The sequence below is a fragment of the Vigna umbellata genome, chromosome 2 (genome assembly GCF_029865625.1).
Source record: "Vigna umbellata cultivar VRB3 chromosome 2, Vumbellata_1.0, whole genome shotgun sequence".
Classification (NCBI taxonomy): domain Eukaryota; kingdom Viridiplantae; phylum Streptophyta; class Magnoliopsida; order Fabales; family Fabaceae; genus Vigna; species Vigna umbellata.
In genome coordinates this window covers 1522674-1529011 of record NC_142166.1, presented here as the reverse complement: position 1 = coordinate 1529011, position 6338 = coordinate 1522674, and the positions used below count along the sequence as shown (strand labels likewise).

Sequence of the window (6338 nt, the reverse complement as noted above, 5' to 3'; positions counted from 1 at the left end):
AACAGTGGATATAAGTGGAAAAATGAAATTGTGCATAAAGAGATTATGACAGATGATTGGGTATATATACATGTTGACGTATAGATACATAGTATAACTTAAGTAGCTAGTTGACTAATGAGTATGTGGGCACAAGTTTACAAGAAGAAAGTACAAAGGATAGTTGTTGGGGGGAGAAAGAAGAGAGGTGAAAAAAAAATGGTGAAAAATTTGTTGGTTGCAAAGTTTAAAGCCATCTCCTTGTTGTAGTTTTGCAGTTATCGAGTTGCTAAGAGCAAGAATAGGGAACAGTGCCTCCCTCGAGTGTGTCCAACGAACAAGTCCAATTCAATAAAAACAACCTCTTATGACACACTCTCTCTAAATTGCAGTGTGGTGGGAACCACTTTCTCTCTACACAAACCCTAATTAATAAATCAAATGTCAATTTCACGCCTCCTAACAAGATGATATTATATTTTATGCTTTCTGTCTCAAAGGACTTGGTGCTTTGCCTTTGTGGGAGAAAATCCAACCCCATCAGACATTTCAATACTCATTGCCTCACACCATCATCTCAAACAAAAACCCCTCTCACCTTTTTCTTTGTTGCTATTCAAATTCACATCATTTTTTCCTCCTATTTCCTGTACCCTCTCTTTTCTATTCCTGTGTCTCCCAAGGAAATAACTTTAGTCACTGCTTCCTTTCAAATTTGGTGAAGCATCGTTCACCCTCTTTCCTTTCATCACCAAAACTTTTTTCTACTTCTGCTTCCCCAAATGCACTGTCACTCTTCATATGCATGCCAACTTGATTGCAAGGGGAAAATCAAACTCCTTCATCTTCTTGTCTTCAACTCAACACAGCATCTTTCTCAGTTTCTTCCGGTCTACATTGATTAATCAAAATATAATTAATGATTCTTAGGTCACAATAATTTAATAAAGAAATGGAAATCATGGTATCAATTTTTATATCATGTCTGATAGTCTATATCGAGGTTGATGTTCACCGATACACTATCAATCAGACTGGAGTCTAACTTCTTAAGAAATTGATGTAACTTTTAACTCAAAATCTCAACATAATGAGTTAATGAATTTTAACCTTTTAATTTTATATATTTATTTAATATGAAACTTAACATCGTTACGAACGAAATATTAGGAAAAGGTGATAGACAAAGATTATTATACTTTAAAAACTACATTAGTCTATCGGTTTTATTTTATAGTTAAACTAAGTGAATGAAACATTTGGTCGAATAAGTTCGGGGCATAAGTCAAAATGAAAAAGATAATTTAACCAAATCTTGAAAACTGATGGAATCCAAAGTTTTACTTGGAGCGTTGGAAAGGGAAATTATGTTTCAAAAATATATATACAGAGATCTGATGCTATCTATACGATAATAGGCAAGGAGAGTCAACTCTGGCTTGATGTTGTACTTAGTTTTGTATAGTTTAAAATGTAAAGTTTTCAACCTTATCAGCGCACTTGCCAGCTGTTAATGCATACTGGTATCATACACATGCATTGCAGTGTCTTGTCCCATTTTGCAGTCGTGTATATGCTAATAATAGTAACAAATAATTACATTTGTGTATTACTTTTTGCCACATTTTCAACTCATGAAGAAGAAGAAAACTGTAATTCAACACTTTCCTACCGCACCAAGTAATATAAGAAAGATTGTACGAAGTTACCGTATAATAACAACCTTTCATCTTTAACCCCAACAATTTGATACAACATTTATATGATTTTTCGAACTCAAAATTATTAAAAATTTAACATCGATAGAAGATAAAACCAATTTAAACTATATTAATAAATACAAATTTTATCTTTTAAATTGATTTTTTTTAAAATTAAATTAAATTTAACTTGATAAAAGAGAGAAGTTAGAGCCTATGGTTTTGTTAACAAAAACAGCTTATCAGTCATTGTATATGTATACGGAGACACTCATTATTTGTAGCATGAAATGAAAGACAGTGAATAATAGTAAGATAGAGGCAAGGAAGTTATAGAAGGGATGTAGTGCATAGGTACCCCATATCTAGAGTTGTAGGGTGAAGAAATAGATCATAGATTGGTGACGAAACAGGGATGGCCCCATAGAGTGGTGGGAAGTCTAAAATTCAGACTCGAGTACTTGACTTGAACATGTCATAAAAAGTTTAGAGAAAAATGAAAAATGGTCCAAAGTCTGGTCCAGAAAAAACCAGAAAACGTCTGCGTAGAGTGTGTGACTATTCAAGCAACGGCAGCAGGAAGCATACGAAAAATTCAAAGGGAGAGAGAACTCTTTTTCTACACTCTATCTCTCTGATCCGCAACGGTTCTCAAGCGATACAAGGTATTTAGAGAGAATGCAAACAACAACAAAAACAACAAACACCAAATCTGCTCACCCCGAAACCTATATAGAAAACCAACAACAGGAAAAAAGCACCGCATCGGTTCCAGTTCTCTGCTTTGGACCTTTCTTTTGGCCCCTTCTCTCTCCTCGATACTCACAACAACACAACCTCTTCTCTCTCTCTACATGCACACAACAACTCCAACCACAACCACAGCAACAAACGACTCTCCAACGTAGTAACAAATGAAAACGGTCTCACCCTTCACAACTTCACGTTTATTCATTCATTACTTCCCCAAAGTCAAAATACATCTCTCTTTTCACATCCAAAACCCCACCTATTCCCCCACATACTTTTATTTTATCATTTTGCTTATTGCCATTTATTAACACTTTTTTTTTCCATGACTGATGTCTCGCTACATCGTTTTTATTTGCAAAATTTACGAGTCTAGTATTATTCGAAGAAATCCAACGTTTGTGTCCCACACCAACATTGCTTCACCTTTCACATGCCACACTTTCTTCTTAAACCCACCACTTCCTCTTCCACTAGCTAGCTAGATAAATCTCTCTCTTTCTCTCTTTCTCTTTCTCGCTTTCTCGCTTTCTCGCTTTCTCTTTCTCTATCTATCTATTTCTTTTTCTCTTCTCTTCTCGCTGTGCTTGTGTGCCATTAATTGATTTTGTGTGTGAATGGTGCTGGGAAGAATGGTGCAGGAGCAGCACCGGGGAGAGCGAGAGAAACGGCCTAAGTTCTTCATAAACGACAACATAGACATTCTTCGGGAAATCCTGAAACGACTCGACGGACCCTCGCTGGGTGTGGCGGCGTGCGTGTGTCGTCTGTGGTGCAGCCTCACGCGCAACGACGACTCTCTCTGGGAGCATCTCTGCTTCCGCCACGTCTCCACGGCGTCGGTGCGCGCGGTGGTGGTGGCCTTGGGCGGCTACAAGCGTCTCTACATGGTGTGCGTGCGACCGGTGCTGAGTCGACTCGGAGAGTCGGAGCGAGTTAGGAAGCGAGTGTGGACTCGGCATGAGGTGCAGCTCTCGCTCTCGCTCTTCTGCATTGACAGCTACGAGAGGCTCGGAAGTGGAAGGATCGCCAGCGACGCATCCGCATCGTCCCTCATGTTCCTCTGCAACACCATCAACGTCTGATCTCATCTCATTTTTGCGCCTTCGGTATTATTATACACCAAATTAAAAAATATCACTAATTTCTTTGTTTATTCTATCTCTTAATTTCCTCATATCATAGTTGAATTAGGACATATCAATAAAAAAAAAATGCTTGTAATAAGCGTGGATTATTCCTCCTTTCATATCTTTTATTTATTCATATGCAGCTTCTTCATTTCAAACTCACTCCATTTATTTTCATTACAACCTTCTTGCTTCCTTAATTCATATTATTATTATTATTATTATAATTAATTATTTTCGGTGGAAAAAACCTTTTAATGTCGGAACTACATTAAAGTTCAATTTAATGTTTGATTACACCGCGGCATTAGGTAGCTTAAGCCCGTTTTAGAAGTGATTATGGTACGCCACAAAGCCCAGAAATAATTGACTTTTACACAATAAAATGCCTTTTCCACAAACAAAGGAATAATGTTATTTTTGTACAAGATTTTACAAAAACTATAAGCTTTTCACTTTTTTTAATCTCTCTTTCATTACACATTTGTTTCTTCTTGTTTTCATTTTGTCCCACTCTGGTGTATTGTTGTGAGAATTTGTTCCCAAGATATTAATTAATAACTAATGAGTTTCACAATCTATGATGACATTTGAAATATATAAAACTATTATAAAGGTATGAATATAGTTCGTTTGGGTTTTCATAGAGCATGATTTGTTCACTATAACATTAGACTATTTAAAGTGTTAGTATGAATTTTATAAGAGTTTAACATAATTTTGAAGTATAATGTTTAAAAGCTTGTTATATAGTAACTCTTTTTGATATATATAAACAAACATATAAACGCACTAAAGTGGGTTAAGGAATGTAATTATGAGTTACTAAGAGTATAGTTTCGAGACATTTTCGTAGAAAAGGTACATCATAATCAACACATTAATATTGTATAATTCTTATTTACTTATATATAAATTTACTTTTTAAGTCAATCTTTTTTTTAAATAGCGTAAATCCTACTCTCTTTTTAGTTAAAAAAATATGTTTTCGGGTTATTTATTAAATAAGTCTAAGTCAAATTAAAGTAAACTATCTAAATGTCCAATAATTCCTCAAAAAGAAATGAATTACTTTAAAGTTAAGATTCAATTAAAAAACTTGTACGAATTTAACTCTTTTAAAATAAGATGTACATCAAACGCAAAGTATAAGATTACAATTGACAAAGCATAAACACATATTTTATCCAAAAAAACAAGTAATCAGAATTTTATTTGAAAACTAACTAATCTCTTTTTTCATTGGATTAATCCATTTAGAACAAAGTGGTATTTCTAGTCACCATTTTCAAATCAGAGCTTAAACAGCTGTCATGTTTTTTTATTATTCTCAAACTGGTACGGAATCCGACATAAAAGTTTAATGTTTGACGGATAAATCATGGAAAAAACAACGCGATATCATATTAGATGTTAAAGAAAAACAGATATAAATACGAAATAACCATATAATTAATTAAATACAACACATACTCTTATCACCATTAATTCTTCCATTCAGATTTCCCTCACTCTGGAATACTATTTTCGAATGTTCTCTTGGTTTATTTGATGAAATTATACGTTTTATCATTAACATTTATAATCTATCAATCAAGTGAAACAGGAACAAAATTGTAAATATAATAAGGACAATTTTAAAATAAAGTATAAGATTTATTGAAGGTGAAAAATGATTTACTGAATGTGAATAAAAAATTGGCTGAGTTGAGAGCAGAGTATAAGATAATTTTTTACAGTGTGACAGTGAGTGAGTAGTGTTGAAGAATACGAAAAAGAAAAACAAAGTGTCCTTCTTACATTGATTGAGACAGAGCAAGCAAAATCAACACAGTGGACAAACAAACATGTGACTGTGATCATTGACTCAAAGTGTGCATCCAATCCAACCACTTCAATTTTTGGCACAACCAGATTTTTCAAGATTCAACTGTTGTCCCATTGATTCTGTACTCAACATCATTTCATTAATGTTATTTTTGGTCCATGCTTACATTAATTTCCTTCTAACTTTCGGCGACCAATGTCATTGGGCCTTCCACGTTAGCCCAAATCCATCTCTTTTTAAGTCCAACTTATTTCACATCGACAACGTTAAATCAATGTCAGAACAACTCAACCTAAAACATACAAAACTCAAGTTCAAGCTCGTAAATCCAACTGAAATACAATGCCTCAAAATGTTCTATCCAAAAACAAAAAGAAAGAAAGATAAAAATAGATACATTAACTTATCACAGCATAATTACGTATTTAGTGTTAATGAATTAAATTGTGTAGTTAAAGTCTACCATAGTGGTAATCAAGTTTGAATTTAATATAATATATATATATATATATATATATATATATATATATATATATATATATATATATATATATATATATATATATATATATATATAAATTACTTAAATCACGCGTCACCAGGCTGGTGGGTTGTTTTAAATCATTTTTCTATAATATTTTCTATTAATTTTTCATTTTATTTGATGAAAAAAATGGTAATTTTAAAAAATAAAATGACCAATGAGGAGCATTCACGAGATGTCCTATGCCCGTCACTGGTAATTCTCCAAATCATCATCCAACCTCGCACCAACTATAGAACACACTCTCTAACTTCTAACTTGCGCAAAATATATAAATTTTTTAATAATTTAGGCTGCAATAAAACATATAAAAAATGTGAAATAAAGGAAAATAATACTATTAGATTTTTCTAAAAAAGGGGAAAATAAAGTAATAAATATGTCATGCAGTCATTAGTGATTACGCA

General features: G+C 33.3%; 1 pseudogene; it reads left to right on the top strand.

Moving 5' to 3' along the window:
- Positions 1–2911: 2911 nt before the first annotated feature.
- LOC148203149 (F-box protein SNE pseudogene) lies at positions 2912–3710 on the top strand (annotated as a pseudogene).
- The last annotated feature ends 2628 nt before the right edge of the window (positions 3711–6338 follow it).